Source organism: Tamandua tetradactyla, chromosome 5 (assembly GCF_023851605.1).
Source record: "Tamandua tetradactyla isolate mTamTet1 chromosome 5, mTamTet1.pri, whole genome shotgun sequence".
Classification (NCBI taxonomy): domain Eukaryota; kingdom Metazoa; phylum Chordata; class Mammalia; order Pilosa; family Myrmecophagidae; genus Tamandua; species Tamandua tetradactyla.
In genome coordinates, this window is record NC_135331.1 from 22,324,553 (window position 1) to 22,341,632 (window position 17,080).

Sequence of the window (17,080 nt, forward strand, 5' to 3'; positions counted from 1 at the left end):
ATGGGTAATTGTAGCTGAAGGGATACAGACTGTGCAACAAGACTGGATACAAAAACTCAGAAATGGACAGTACAATACTACCTAATTGTAATGTAATTATGTTAAAACACTGAATGAAGCTGCATCTGAGGTATGATTTGTTTGTTTTTTTCTTTTTTTTCTCTCTATTATTGTTTTATTTCTTTTTCTGTTGTCTTTCTATTTCTTTTTCTAAATTGATGCAAATGTACTAAGAATGATGAATACGCATCTATGTGATGATATTAAGAATTACTGATTGTATATGTAGAATGGAATGATTTCTAAATGTTGTGTTAGTTAATTTAATTTAAAAAAATGGGAAACTAAAAAAAAAGAAGAAGTGACTGTTGGGGTACACTGATTGATTCCTCTGAGCTGAGGGCTTGATATAAATCTCTCATCCATACCTAAGGAACTAAATGGAACAAAGAAATGTGGGAATGGAATGGCTGATGTCTACACTAATCATCTGAATTTACTCGAGCCTCTGCTTTATCCAAGGAACGATGAAGAAGAGGAGGAGGCTAGCTGAGTTGACATACCAATGATCCTTTGCAGTGGCAACAGACTTCTGCCCCTGTGAGAAAAACAAGTCAAAGCTGGTGACAGTCCTTTGACATTCACCAGAGGCCCAGATTTTGCCCAAATGTCCTGCTTCTAGTGCTTGCTGATTAACAAAGCATTAGCCCAAAGACATTTCACCCTGTATATCTACCCTTCACCCGCCTCTTCCACATATGCCATCCCCAAATTACAATTCTCTGAGCAGGCCTCCATTCTGAGACCACACCACATACCTGTTTGCTTTTTCTCAATAAAAACCTCATTCTTGCCTTTACAGCAAGTCCCCTGGTTATTTCTTTCATAGACAGAAAGATACATCAAAACTCCAGGAAAGACTTTTGGCAGACACAAGAGATTCTGTCCAATTTAAAAAAAAAAAAAACACTAGAATCCGGGAATCAGGAAAAGTCACAGCTGAAAGGCAGTTCAGACTCCTTCCAGGGATGGAGATGGGAGAAGGGAACATCTGCTCTGGGCCTTTGAAGCCTGAACAGGAGCTCACTAGATTGACAATGGGATGAGAACATTCCAAGCAGAGTTTGCTCCTGGCAATAACCTAAGGAGTCTGTAATCCTATTGGCTAAAGATGGAAATGCTGGCTTAAGTTTCTAAATTAGGGCAGCAATTAGCAAATTAGTGCTATTGGGAAGGATAATCACTTGTTTTCTTTATGATTTCTGCATCTGAAGAAGATCTGTGACAATGGAAGGCAGCAGGCCCTCCCTACAAACTGCAGGACCTGAGAAGTCACACACCTTTGTGTAATCTAATAAACTTTTCTTTCTTTGCAACCAGTGACTGAGGGTGCCAGTGGGATGTCACACTCCCTGCCCCAGATAAACAGATGATCAGGAAGAGCAAAAGAATCACAAGGAGAGACTCTGCTCTCAGTCACATCAACTACAAATGCCAGCTATGGTGCCTGATAATAATTAACACCAACAATGCCTTCCACTAACAAGCGTCTTACATTTGGATCTTGTTTAATCCTTGCAGAAGCCCCCCAAATATTATTATTAACCCATTTCATAGAGGGAAAACCCAGTGCCCAAAGAGGTGGAGTGACTTGTCCTAAGCTACACGGCTTAGAAGTAAAATGTTCCACCAGGCCCACCTGACTCCAAAGCTTAGATCTGTAACAGGTGGAGGTGAAATGGCTATTGATTCCATTGATTAATTGGCTGGCTACCTTCTTGGATTGGTGGGTCCAGAAACCTGGAAAAGATGAGACTGAGCAAGGGTCATCAAATCCAGCTGATCACATATTGGGGCATCTAGGTTTTCATGGAATGCCAACAAATACTGTCAGAAAAAATATATAAAATTACTACATCTCTATGTTTTTATGCCAGATCTGAAACCACTTGATCCTAGAGGAGAGCCTTTGGGGCCACAATTTTGGAAAATCTCCTGGGAAAAAAATACATTTGAGAAAATGTTGTGAATTTCAATTTTCCACCCAATCAAGAAAAGATTCAGATTATCAAGTTTCCCAGCAGAAGGCAGCAATCCAGAGGCCTCTGGGAGGGGTGACCTAGAAAGGCACACATCGCGCCATGCCTGACATCCTGCAGCTGCTCAGTTATCACCTGTTGAACCAAACAGAACTTTTGATGTGGTTTATCCCCAAGCTCAGGCAAAACCAGCCAAAATCATTCCAGGCCAGGTCCCTGCCTCGGAGAAATATCAAAGGAATGAGTTTCCCACTTCTGATGGAAAATTCATTCTGCTGTCTCAAAGGCTTATGGAGCTCATCTTCTCTGTCTAGTGTCTCACTTGACTCATCCCTGCAGAAACTGTTGAACTTGACCATCTGACTCTCTTTCAAGGTCCTGGGCTGAGGCCACCATCCCAGATGGAATTCTACCCTTCTTCCCCTCTCTCCCTGCTCATGCCATTTCACCTCCACCTGTTGTACAGATAGATATCTCCCCAGCACCTGCCAGGCACGTGGTCGTTACAGCAGTGCGGCACATGGGACAGGTATGTCCCTGCCTTCATGGAGTTTGCAAATCTCATTGGGAAGCAAATAAAATCACAGACTGGGAAAGTTGTCACAAAGAAGAAGCTCCTAGTGGGCCCCACGAAGAGCCTGTATCCAGATCAGGAAGGTTAGGGGAGGCTTTCCAAAAGCAGGATGCTTCTGCTGAGATGGGAAGGAAGGCAATTTAGCTAGGCTAAGGTGCCAGGGCAGGAAAGTGGAGGAATAGAATTCCACGAAGAGAGAACAGAATGCACAAAAGCCCAGGAAGCAGCAAGGAACCCAAACAAGGTGAGCCTGCTCAGAGCTAAGAAAAGGATAGACAAGGTCTCATAAGTCATGAGATGCATTAAGGAATTCGTGCATCCTACTCAGAGCAACAGAGCTACAGCACAAGAGCTAAGGACACTGAGTTTGCAGTCTGATTGCCTGGGCTAGAATTTGTTCCACCACCTACAGGCAGGTTGACCATGGGCAAATAAGTTACCATGAGCCTTAGTTTCCCTATCTATAAAATGGGGATGATAACAGTACCAACCTTACCAGCCTGTTAGCGTGATTAAATTGAGCTAATGTGAGTAAACTACTTAGCCTTACATCAGTTAAGCTTTCAACCAGTGGTAGCTGCCATGATGATTGTGTTACTCTTCTTATGATGTTGGTTATTATTCCAGGCAGTGGCTGACCGGTCCTTGGGAGATCCAGGATCTTTAGGCAATGTTCTTCCCTGAAGACGTTCAAGATGTTGCAAAATGGGCACCTACCTACCTCCAACCAGGCCAGCCTCTAGGCAGTTACATGACAGCATCCAGGTTGAAAGGCCAGGAAGTAACTCTAGGAGGGGTCAAGAGACCTGGGGCTGCTGCTCAGATCCACACATGGTTCAGTCTGTCCATCCCACATGGGTCTCCAAAGCAGAAGCCCAGCTGCCTTCTCCCCACTTTGAGCCATACCCTTACCCTCTTGAAAGAGATGGTCTCCATCAAGGCTATCCCAGTGCTTTCCACCAACTTGGGAAATATGGATTCAATGTTGGGGGGAATTGAGCAAATCTCGGAGGTGATTTGCCTTCCTAAGAATGAGCAACCTCTCTTCCCATCTGGTCCCTTTCCTCCTCTTCCTTCCAGATAAAGAAGCAAAACCAACTCTAGGCACAGAATCAAAGGATCTGGGTTCAAGTTTTGGCATCGTCATCAGCCACAAAACTCTTCAACATCGGTTATGTTATTCAAAACTTGGAACTTCAGTTTTCCAAGTTTAATAATGCCAACCTCACAGGTCTCTTGGAAGGACTAAATCATGAGAACATGTGCCTAGAACAGCTTGTAGTTTGTGAAGTGGGAGGACATGAATAGCAGTTTTGCAGGTCACTTCATCTTGCTTGAAGTGCAACAACGGGGTCCTTCAAGGGGCAGGAAGAGGGGCCTGGAGGATGGCCTGGCACTCAGGACCCCAGCTGGACCCCCAGTTTACAATGTGAAGAGTGTAAACAGGCCGGCCCTCTGACGAAGTCATATGCCAAAAATGGATCTAAGTCATTTTGTAATTTGAAACCAAGAACTCCATGGGCAACATGGAGTGTGTATTGGTCAGAGCAAGGAATCTGGTGGTGCTGGATTCAAGTTTTATTTTTGTTCTTTATGTCCTGTGTGACCTGAAAAGATTCTTTGCCTCTCTGAGCCTTGGTTTCTTCATTTATCCAATGAAGATAAGAATGCTTTCCTCAGAGAATTTTGGTGAGGCTTATATAAAACAAGCAATGACAGAGAGCATGCAAACAGGTACTGTGCTCTCCAAGATATGTCAGGCATTATGCTAAATGTTTTACCTAAGATCAAGGGAAAGGCACTGTCATCTCCCACCAGGACCATTGCACATACCTCCTAATCCATCTGCCTGTCTCTGGTCTTGTTCCTCCAATCCATTATCCAACACAGTAGTCAAGGGCTCTAGGAAAAATCTCATGAACACCCCCTGTGCTGTGGTCATGAATTCTTCTTTTTATTTTTACTCAGATATCTTCATGAACCATAAATCCATCCAAAGGATACAATCAGTGGCTCATAATATCATCATACGGCTGTATATTCATTACCATGATCATTTTTAGAACATTTGCATCACTCCAGAAAAATAAATTAAAAAGAAAAGAAAAAAACCCATACAACCCATACCCCTTACCCCTCCCTCTCATTAACCACTAGTATTGCAATCTACCCAATTCTTTTACCCCTTATCCACCCCATTATTTATTTATTTATTGCCTCAAAGAATTCAGGCACCAGGGCTTGGTAATTTGAAGCCATTAAAACCAGCCTACAACCTCTCCTCTGTCTCCACACGCCCCCAGCCAAAGTAAAAGGTACTGCATCATCTTATGCTGGTGGGGCCTGCAGGCAGACAAGCACCACATAATGGGCAGGTGTGTTAGTTAGATTCAGTTGTCAACTTGGCCAGGTGAGTGTACCTAGTTCTGTTGCTGTGGACATGAGCCAATGGTACGTGAACCTCATCTGTTGCTGATTACATCTGCAGTCATCTAGGAGGCATGCCTGCTGCAATGAATGATGTTTGACTTAGTTGGCTGGTGCTTAATGAGAGAGCCCAACGTAGCACAGCCTAAGCAGCTCGGCATTTCTCATCTCAGCACTCGCAGCTCAGCCCAGGCCTTTGGAGATACAGAAAAGAATCACCCCGGGGAAAGTTGTTGGAACCCAGGGGCCTGGAGAGAAGGCTAGCAGAGACCATCCTGTGCCTTCCCATGTAAGAAAGAACCTCAGTGGAAAGTTAGCTGCCTTTCCTCTGAAGAACTAACAAAATAAATCCCCTTTTATTAAGAGCCAATCCATCTCTGGTGTGTTGCATTCCAGCAGCTAGCAAACTAGAACACCATGGTTTAGAAAAAGGGTCCTCATCTTTTTTAGAGATACGCATTAAAGTATTTATGGGTAAAATGTTATGACATCTCCCTCTAAGATCTGCTTTAAAATACTTGGTAAAAACAGAACTCTATTTGATGATACGCGTGTTCAAATATTCAGAGGCAAAAGTAGTAATATCTTCAATTTATATGAAACATATTTTCTTAAAAAATAGAAGGACAAACGCGTGATAAAGCAAATATACTAAGATATTAAGGGTAGAATCTAAGCGGTGGGTGCATGGGTGCTCACCATAAGACTCTTGAACTTGGTTGCATTTTGAAATTTTCATAAATAAAATGTTGGGGAAAATATATGTTACATAGGTGAAACTAGAACAGTAGAAAGTTGATGGCTATTGAAGCACACACGGGGGGCATTGTACTCTCATGCTACATGTGTTAAAAGAGTTAACTTTTTTCTATACCTATGAGAATGGCTACTATTAGGAAACTGAAAAGTGACGTGTTGGAGAGGATGTGGAGAAATAGGAACACTCATTCATTGCTGGTGGCAAAGTAGAATGGTGCAGCTGCTGTGGAAGAGAGCTCAGTATAGACTACAGGAAGGTAAGTATAGAATCATCAGATGGCCCAGCAATCCCACTTCTAGGTACTTAAAAGAACTGAAAGCAGGGATTTAAACAGATATTTGCACACTGCTGCTCCTAGTGGCATTATTCACATTTGCCAAAAGATGGAAGCAACTCAAGTGTCCATCAACCAATGAATGAAGAAATAAAATGTAGTATATATAAACGATAGATTACTATTCAGCCATAAAGAAGAATGAAGTTCTGATACATATGGTAACATGGAAGGATCACTGTATTAGTTAGGGTTCTCTAGAGAAACAGAATCAACAGGGAACACTCGCAAATATAAAATTTATAAAAGTGTCTCACGTGACCACGGGAAAGCAGAGTCCAAAACCTGCAGGGCAGGCTATGAAGCCGATGATTCCGATGGAGGGTCTGGACGAACTCCACAGGAGAGGCTCACCAGTCGAAACAGGAACAGAGCCTGTCTCTTCTGAATCCTCCTTAAAAGGCTTCCAGTGATTAGACTGAGCATCACTCATTGCAGAAGATGCTCCCCTTGGCTGATTACAAATGGAACCAGCTGTGCATGCAGCTGCCGTGTTCATGATCTAATTCTATGAAATGTCCTCACTGCAACAGACAGGTCAGCACTTGCCCAACCAGACAAACAGGTACCATCACCTGGCCAAGCTGACATGAACCTAACCATGACATTCATGTTAAGTGAAACAAGCAGACACAAAAGGACAGATATTGTATAATCTCACTGATAAGAAATAATTAGAATGAGCAAATTCAGAGTCAGAAATAATAGGTTACCAGGGGATGGGGTGGGGGTAGGAGAGAGAAAGTGAAGGCTTCAGATGTATAGGGTTGCTACATTTTAGGGTGATGGAAAAGTTTTAAATGGTGGTGATGGTAGCACATTGTAAACGTTATTAGCAACATGGAATTATGTATGTAAATGTGGTTAAAAGGGGAAATTTTAGGTTGTTTATATGTTACTAGAATAAAAATTAAAAAAAAACATAGAACTATGTAACATAGTGAACCCTACTGTAAATGATGTATTATAGTTAATGTACAATTATTAAAAATTCTTCCATGAGTTGTAACAAAGGTACCACACAAATGCAAGGTGTTAATAGGATGGTAGCTGGGAATTTGTATTTTATGCATGAGTGTTCTATAAATCCCCAACTTCTCTAAAAAAATAATAACATCAAACATAAATAAGATGCAAAGCACTTGCCTTAGGATTAAAACCTGAATATAAATAGCTAATTCTCATTAGTGATTACTATGTGCCAGGTTTGAAACTAAGCATTTTGTAACATTGCTTTGTTCAGCGCAGGGAGATCACTATGACAAATAGCCCAATTTTGCTGAAGAGGAAACTGAGTGTCTGAGAAGCTCAACAACTTGTCCAAAGTCACTTTGGTCGCGAGCAGCTGAATGCAATCTCAAACTTTTCGATGGCTTCTGTTTGCGTTCCTTTCCACCCTCCCTGTGGCCCTAGCAATACAGCCCCTGCTCACTCTCCAGTCACACTGGCCTTGAGCAGTCCCTCTGCACAGGCTGCTGCACCCTCTGGAATGTTCTTCCCCTGTTTCCCTCCACCCCATGCCATGGTAATCTATTGCTCCTTTTTCTGTCTTTCTGGCACCCTAAGGGTCTTACTCACATGGGTCCCTTTTCTTAACGTCACGCATCCCCTGTTGACCCAACACTGCACTTTCCCCAATGTTCCTCTTCCTTACTGGAATGGAAGCTTCCTGAGGGCCAGGATGGGCTCTCTCTTGCTCTGGCTCCCCAGCACAGAGCTGAGCATGCAGAAGGGGTCAGTAAATTCTTGTTGGACATCTGGGAGCTTGCACCCCAGCCCACATGTGTCTGAGTGCCAAGCCCACCCCTGGAGGGCCCTTCTGCCCCGCTGAGTCCCAGGAGTATGGGTGTCCAGGTAAGGCACGGGGCAACCACCTGCATGGGCAGGTGACCCGCCCCCAGACCCACCACCGACCTCCTTCCTCTTACTGGACATCGGCTCCCACTCTGTGCTCTCTCAGCTCCCTGTCCTCCTTCTGCAGCCTCTAGAGCTTGAGTTACATATGACCAGATTAAGACCAGGTGTACCTGTTTTCCCCAGTAGAATGTAAGCTCTATGAGGGCAGGACTGGCTTTATGCTCAGTCTGACTCACCAAGCACAAGGCTCTGCTCAGAAGGTGCTCAGTAAATGCCTGAGGAACTAATGAGACCCCTTCTGAGGGCCGTCCCTGCTGGCCACAGTGGCAAAGAGGCCCAGCAGCTGCCCTGGCTTTTCAAGTCACAAGAAATCCCTGGAGGAATTTATAAATTCCAGATTTATAGTCAACTCCTGATTATTATCTCCAATCACTCCTTCAAATTCAAGCAGGCATCTAAAAAGCACCTCTGATAACAGGGATCTTTGGTAAATCCACTGTAGACTCTAAGAAGCAAATGGCAGTCCCTCAGCAAACAGACTAATGCTTGGTGAATAATCATAAAAGCCGATCTTTGTTGAGCACTTATTATATACCAGGCCTTGCAATGTGCACTTTGCACTTATTATCCTTTACATTTTCAGGAAAGTTCTCTGGAGTATTCCACAAATGAAGAGCTGAGGCTCGGGGGGGCAGTTGGTAGAGCTGGGACCTGAGCTGGGCTGTCCAAAAAGTAATGTTTGTGGGGCCAAATCCAAAAGTCATATCTTGGAGAGTTCCAATGCACATTAGCATATTAAAGGCTCAGAGAGGGCCTGCTGTAAAGGGTCTGGATTTCTGGCAGTTAGTGCAACATTTCCCACCGATCAGAACCAGAGCCCCTTCTCCACCTTGCGCTGGTTATCATTCCATGGCGGTAGGGTTCTGAAGGCTCCACTCTGTAAGGAAGTGTGGAAATAAGAGACCACAGCTTTCCTTATAACAGAGCAGGGAAAGACTTTTAAATTAGTTGTGAGAGGTATTTGCAAAAATTGCTTAGAAATTAACACTGCAGTTGGCAACTAAATAGAAAGAAGTGTATATTCAAAGTTGTCTTTTGATATCATTCTCACTCGCATTTAGTGTGACCTGAAAAGGTGGAGCTTAGTCCAACAGGACAGTCTCCAACTAAAGGAACAGTTTCTCAAGGGTAGATATTCTCTGGGGCCCCAGCAAAGGCAAAACTGGAGACCCAACTGGGATAGAACAGCCTCTTCAATAAATGCTATTTGGAGAACTGGATATCTATATGCAGAAGGAAAGAGGACCCCTATCTCATACCCTATACAAAAATTAACTCAAAATGGATCAAAGACCTAAACATTAGAGTTAGGACCATAAAACTTTTAGAAGAAAAGTAGGGAAATAGCTTATAAAACCTGTGATAGGGAGTGGTTTCTTAGACCTTACACCCAAAGCATGAGCGATGAAAAAAGAAATAGATAAATTGGATCTCCTCAAAAGTAAATACTTTTGTACATCAAAGAACTTTTTCAGGAAAGTAAAAAGGCAGCCTATGTAATGGGAGACAGTATTTGGAAACCACATTTCGGATAAGAGTTTAATATACAGAATATATAAAGAGATTCTACAATTCAAAACAAAAAGACAAACCCAATTAAAAAATGGGCAAAAGACATGGACAGACACTTTTCAGAAGAGGAAATACAAATGGCTAAAAGGCACATGAAAAGATGCTCAACTTCACAGGTTGATTGAGAAATGCAGATCAAAACCAAAATGAGATATCATCTCACACCGACTAGAATAGCCATTATAAAAAAGAAAATGGCCATTATAAAAAGAAAAAAGAAAACGACAAGTGCTGGAGAGGATGTGGAGAAAGAGGCACACTTATCTGCTGTTGGTGGGAATGTAAAATGGCACAATCGCTCTGGAAGGCAGTTTGGCAGTTCCTTAGGAAGCTAAGTATAGAATTGCATATGATCCAGGACTCTCATTATTAGGTATATATTTAGAGGAACTGATGCAAGGACACAGACATTTGCACACCAGTGTTTATAGTGGCATTATTCCCAACTGCCAAAAGAAGTATTCCAAATGTCAAGAGGAGCTAAACTAGCTCTGGTATATGATATAATGGAACATTATGCAGCTGTAAGACTGAATAAAGTCATAACTATGTGACATCAGGGATGGACCTTGGGGGTATTCTGTGGACTGAGACTAGCCAGAAACAAAAGGAAAAATACTGTATGATCTCACTGATATGAACTAACACTAATAAGTGAACTTCAAGAGTTAAGAACAAAGGCTATGAGGAGATGAGGATAGAAATTAGACATCTGGTGCTCAAGGAGTACAGAATGTGCAGAACTGATTGTAAAGATCCAGAAATGGATGGCACAATATTATCTGATGGCAGCACAATAACATAAGTACACTGAACAAATCTGAGTGTGAGGAGAGTTTAGGGAGAAGGGCTCGGGGCACGTATCACACCAGAAGGAAAGATATAAGATAAGGTCTGAGATGGTATAACTTAGGAATGCCTAGAACGGACAATGATAGTGATTACATGTACAAATGTAAGAATGTTTTTGCACAAGGGAGAACAAATGAATGTCAACATTGCAAGATGGTGAAAATGGGATGGTATATGGGAAAAAGTACAATCGATGCAACCTAGGATCTATAGTCAACAGTAACATTATAATATGCTTCCACTGACTGTAACAGGCAATATGCCAAAGCTGAATGTCAATAGGCAGGGGCTATGGGGGAGGGATATGGGATTTTTTGTGGAAGAAAAGGAAATGTCCCCATTTCATTGACGCCACATTTCATTGGTGGCAAAGGGATGGCTATGTGATTATACTGGGAACCACTGAATTTTTACTTAGGCTGGATGGTATATGTGAATAAAATTGTTTAAAAATGAAAACAAAACAAAGAACAGTAAGGCTGGCAAAGGTGTGCTGGGGGCCCAGAGGTCCAGAAAGCAGGACTGCGGAGTGGAGCAGAAGCTGGTCGGAGCTCCACCATCTGCCAACTAGTTGACCTGAGCCTATCCCGGAAATTTTCTGAACCTGGTTTCCTCCCCTGTGAAGTGGAATAAATAATACTTGCCTTCTAGGGTTGTCCTTGGAATGAAATCAGATCGTGGAATTAAACCTCTAGCATGTGTCCACAACACACTAATTGCTATCTTCATTTCCCTGATGGGACCAAGATGGGCTGTCAGGTACAAGCAGCCCAGGATCCTGGAATAAATGAACATGGTGTATCTTCCTGGAGAACCATCTCACTCTATGGTATTAAATTTAAGCTTTTGAAAATCCACTATTATTATAACATACAAACCCATTAGAATAGAAAGCAAAATGTGCATGAAGTTTTCAGTTGAAATGTAAGATTGCGGACTATACCTAGTGTCCATGCTCTCTTCCCTGAGATAACTAGCCTCTGAGCTGAAATTCTGTGGAAACATTAGGATAAGGTATTCCAAAGCTTCGCCTGGCCTAATAAGACTTTGCGGGAACCTCCAATGCAAAAGATCAAAATGTCAATTTCCTCATGAGGATGGAGCATCACAGGTAATATAATTCCAATTTCTGTCTCACACCTAGAGGTGATTCACTGTGCACTGAAGTGTGAGAGGGTTCACAAAACACCAAAGCGAGAGCAAATGAAACCCCCTCGGCAATTTAATCCCCTGCCCAAACATCAAAGGCCTTTCTGGAGCTCCTCAAAAAAACAAAAAAAAACTCATCCACTGGGGGTGTTTCACCCTCAGATCACATGCGTTCAGGATTGACAGGGTTCTTCCACTGAAAACTTTCCATTGAAAAAGTCAGTAGGAAAATCATGTCTTGTAAAGATGCTCCAAGACGCCCTTAGAAGCAAAGAGCGATCTACCAGACAATCTCTATACCTTCAGTCTTAAAACAGAAAGTCTTGTGTCCCTGGAAACCTCCTCAGTCCCAGGAAAACTGGGATGGTTGATTCCCCTGCTTCTATGTAAGCCCCTGTGTGCTTAAAAAAATAATAATAATATTTCTGCACTTATGTGAATGTACAGAGTAAAGTTGTATGGTGGTCCCTAGGTGGAGAAAGGGCAGAGGCAAACAGAGGCAGAAGCAAGAACCCCATTTTACTCAATACTGCTTCGCCCCTTTCCTTGCTAACACCTTATAATGATTTTTTTTTTTTACATGGGCAGGCACCGGGAATCAAACCCGGGTCCTCAAGAATGCTTGCCTGCTGAGCCACCGTGGCCCGTTCTATAATGATTTTTTAAAAACAAAATTAAAGAAAATCATATTTTTCTAGTAATAGAGGGCTACCACAGATGTTTTATGCAAAGCTGGCATTTTTTTTAAAAATGAGCAATGGTTTGTGAGATTCGACAGCTGTAAGAAATGGAATACTTTTCCTTAAGGCAGAAGATGGGTAGGGAAGAAAAATCACAGAACTGCCTTTAAATGGTTTGTGGAACTTTTTAAGGAGTGTGTACACAGATTCACAGCAACATAACCATTTAAAGAAGCAAAGAAATACCCTCCTCCACTTCTATTACATTTTCTTTCTTTTTTTTTTTTTGACATGGGCAGGCGCTGGGAATCGAACCCAGGTCTCCAGCATGGCAGGCAGGAACTCTGCCACTTGAGCCACCATTGCCCACCCTTAGCTCCATGACATTTTAAGCCCTTTCCACCAACTTCTCTCTGACATTACCAGGTATTTCTGTTCCCTGGAAAACCCCAAAGTCACACTTTCATCCAGAGCTGCTTGCACTATACATTCATTCGCCTGTTAATTCGAATGCTGGATTTAAAGTCTGATTCTACAAAGGGATGATCTCACTTACCACTTAGCTCTTCGCCTTTTTTTTCCCCATTTCTTCTCAACTGAGCGTTCACGGTTAGATTTCCCGGGTTCCTTGTTTAGTAAAGGTCTAGATCTAAGACTGCTAGGTGATCACTGCTGTGACTGTGAATGTCACTTTTAGATTAACTGGCCCCTGCTGTTTAAAAATAGCCTTGCCGGACTTAACCCTCAAGGCACCAAGACCTGTTAAGAAAACAGGTAAAGAGGAAATATTATCCCACATGAAATCACTCGTCGGACCCTCATATTTCCAGGAGGGTTCTACTTTCCAACTTTCAATTTCACAACTTGCTTTATCTCAAAATTCTGAGAGCTCCAAGGCATTAGGCATCTAAAGTCCACATGGTCGTAAGCCACACGAACAAGTCATTTTGGCCCTCCTCTGACGTGCTGAAAACTAACTGCACACAGGTTGTCTGAAAAATGGCTTCTCCAACAAGCCCACAGTGAAAGCTTGTGAAGGAGTAAGGTGGTCACTATCAAAAGATCATCTGACTTCTCTTTCTGGAAAAAAATTGGTGAAACCCTCTTGCCTTATCACGTCACTCAATGAAATGTTTCCTGTTTCTAGGGATCTGGGAAAAAACAAAAACAACTCCTTTCACATGCAGGGTGGGCTGGCTCTTACTGGGGCTGAGCAGAGAGGACAGAAATTCAGCACCCGCTGAGGTTAAAGAATGTTCTGCCACGTGGGCTGGAGGCATGTAGGACAAAGGTCACCTCCAGACCCAAACCAGAGCCAGGCAGGCAGGAGAGCAGAGGCTGCACAAAAGGACATTGTGTTCAAACAAGAGGTAAAGAAGAACAGCAGCCAGGGGCCCTAATTTCAATAAACAAGGATGCCCCTTCACTAAAGAGCAGGTGGAAAAAATGTGAAGGGCACCGAACCTTCTGTACAGCAGTTTAAATCACTACAGGGACAGGTGCAGCCGTCACCCTACTGGAATTCCTTCATTTACAGACTTATTTTTCAATAGGGAAAAGTCATCGAAAGTTGGACTTCTTAGATTATCCTGTACCAGACTTATAAGCACAAAGTGTACTTGCCTGCTGATTTATCCTGTTTTAAGCCTCCGGGTCCTCAGCTGTAACGTGGGGTATCACCACATACATTTTACAGGAGTCGAATAAAATTTTATAAAATTCTATTTTATAAAGTTCCTCCCTGATAAACTCTGGATAATTATGATCTAGGCATGCTGTTGGTAGAGGCAGGACTGCTGGACTCTGAATTTAAAGCCAAAGTGGATTCGAATCCTACTGTTTCCTTTCAGCCTGTTTCCTCACTCAACTACTTCACCAGGCAGCTGAGAAAATGAAATGATATATATTGAGATTCTAGCCCAGTGGCCTGCTCAGAACAGGCACTTAGCATATTTCAAATGAAATTCATTACTTTCAAAAAGACTACAAACAACCCCTCACTCTCACCCTTATTTCCTTGCTCCCTCTCATTCAGTGAAGACTCTCTGGTGGCTCAGCTTTCCCTTGATACTATCTCTTTAAGACATAAGTATCTTCCAGAAGCCAAATAGAAGGTTTGAAAGCTAAGTTAATCATAAACCCTTATCACAAAATACAAGAATATTAATAGAGAATTATAATTCATCAAACCTATTTTAGATTAAAAAAATTGAACCTATCAAGTTATTTGTCCCATCCTCCTCTCCTCCAAAATTAAAGAAACACGGCATTCTGGAAAGAAGCTGAGTGTTTCTGCTGCAAACCAGACATTTTATAAAAAAGTCCCCCTCCGCTGGGACCAATTAAATCAGACTCTCTGGGGTGGCGCTCAACAGTAATATTTTTAGGTCTCCCCAGTGACTCTACGATACAGGCTTGGGGAACATGAACCCCTTGTTTGAAATCCTCCAACCTGCTTCAGGATGGATGTGAAATTGACTGCATCCCTCTCCGGTACCCCAAACACCTCCAACAGAGAGGGACAAAGGAACAAAGGAAAGTTCACATTTGTCAAAAATCGAAGATTGGAAAATTGTACAAGCCTCAGGTTCGAAGGTGTTTGATCTTCATTCCCGAATGATCTCCTGACCTGCCCCACTTACTAGTACTTACTTGCACTTCCAAACATAAATTTCAAAAACTAAAACACGGTTCCAACTGAGACTATCTGTGAGGCCTAAATGGATGTCAAAATGTCTCTTTAAATAGTAAAAGAGGCCATCTCCAGCAAGTATATGAGCGAGTCTTTCCTAACGTTGAGTCATTTACTGGAGGTCATCAGGTCACAGGACAGACCAAAGCTGCCCAGAGCAGTTTCCTTGTAAATCTTGAAGGTTTGGGAAGGAGAGAAAGCCACTGCCACACACATACACGAATGAGCTTGCTTCTCCGCTGAAAACTCTTTTTAAGGCCCCAGATTAATAATAGGCTTTTATATGAGGAGCAAACCAGTGCAGAAAGTGAATTTTAAGACGGGGAAAATATATTCTCTAATAATGGAAGCATTACTAACAACATGCTTTAAATTCTATTAAAGCACACACACAATTTACATCCCCTGACCTTGTCCTGCTGGACTCATATCAAAGAGTGTCTGTCATAATTATTTTACAACTTGGGGCTCCCAGGACAACATTTTGCCTAATAGCTGACTTCCTTGTGGCCTGACTTTAGGTTACAAATGAAAGCCTTCAGCAGATACTCTTTTCTTCACAGAGGAGGGGACAGGAATCCTTTTTTGATGGGGCTCACACATGCCTCCCACCGAGCAGGGTAGAAATGCTGTTTCAGGCAGCCCGTAGTTCTGCTACCTGCTTCACAAAGTTGGATTCTCTGAGTAAAATGTTCTCCTCCTTGGCCTAGAAACTGCTGGAAACTTTCCTTCAATGCTCAGCTCAAACATTCCCCTACGACGAAATTCCTTCTTTCCTGGACTGGCTTCCTTTTTGTTCCTACTACACCAGACAGTGGGAGCACAGAACATACAAGTTCTTAGATTGCTGAGGTCTCAGGGGAAGCACCTGAAACAGGGTTCAGCAAACCCCAGCCTTTGGCCACATCCACAGATCCTGGTTTTTACTTCGTTAAATTCTTGGATAACAAAACAAAACAAAATAAGGATATTTTGTGATACATGAAAATTTTAAATTCAAATTCCAGTGCCCATAAAGTTTTCTTGAAACACAGCCATACCCCTTTCATTTACATCTCCCCTATGTCTGCCTTTGCTACAACAGAAACCATTTGAGTGCAGAGGCTAAAATTTTTACCATCTGACCCTTTACCAAGAAAGTTTGCCAATTTCTGACCTAAAAGGCGAAGTTTACTTTTTATACGGTTTTACATATGGAGTGCTGAACTTGTAGGAAACAGAAAATGTGAAAAAAATATATTACTGTATAGCTAAGAGTTCATCAAAAATTCATCAAAGTTTAATTTAAAAAATGAGACTTCTAAAGTTGAAATTTGTATTTCTATGTTTTTGGATATTTAAAGTGCTACATCTAAGGTTTGGTTCTTGAATTATTGGTAGTTCAGAGTTTATTGCCTCCTCCCTTCTCCCAGAACTGCAGCCAGGTGTCAGACTGTAAATAGTAGGGGAATTCCATGTCCTCCCTTGTCCCTGGGATAACTGAGTACTCGGTCAAGTCTAAGGGGACCACACAGTTGCCAGAGGGCAGACTGAGAATGCATCCTCATTCTCAGAAAGTGCCCTTTGCTGAGCACAGAATTTGAGATCATAAACCCTTCTTTCACAGATGAGGAAACTAAGGCCGGAGGGCAAATGACATTCTCAAGCAAAACTGTTTCCACATCCCTGCCCTCCTAGGCAATGTTCGCTAGTCTAGGTATTCTCTGGGTGCGTTCTTCCTTGCCCACCTAAATAAAAGCAGGCCTGCGACCAACCCTGCTTTGTACTTTTGCTTTCTTCCTCAAAAAAAGGACACAGGAGAGTCCAATCCTTCATCTTACAGTCTACCTGTCACCTGAGCTATGTGCTGGCAGGTCAAGGAAGAATCAGGGTCTTTCCAGTGCCCTGGCCTCACAACCTTTAGGTTCCCAGGGAAGAGTCTAGAAATTCTAGTTAAGGGAAAATGGGGAATGCCCTCCAATAGGGAATGGCCAGATGCAGCCATGACGGCAAGCTAAGATCACAGAAGAGATGTTTTCTCCAGTAGGCTGCTGTTTCTGACCCCATCCATCCTCCCCAAAGAACTTGGGATTTTGGTGCTTCTA

General features: G+C 42.5%; 1 protein-coding gene across 8 annotated transcripts in view; it reads right to left on the reverse strand.

The window, feature by feature from the left end:
* Positions 1-17,080, reverse strand: part of ACACB (acetyl-CoA carboxylase beta) — a 171,332-nt gene that overhangs the window by 144,024 nt on the left and 10,228 nt on the right. For 6 of the 8 annotated variants that reach the window (XM_077160095.1, XM_077160087.1, XM_077160088.1 and 3 more), the window contains exon 1: positions 12,861-14,422. The exons of the other annotated variants lie outside the window; for them this stretch is intronic. The gene's annotated coding sequence lies outside the window, so the exon portion shown is untranslated. Of the gene's footprint in view, positions 1-12,860; positions 14,423-17,080 lie in introns of those variants that run through there. 8 annotated transcript variants of the gene reach the window in all.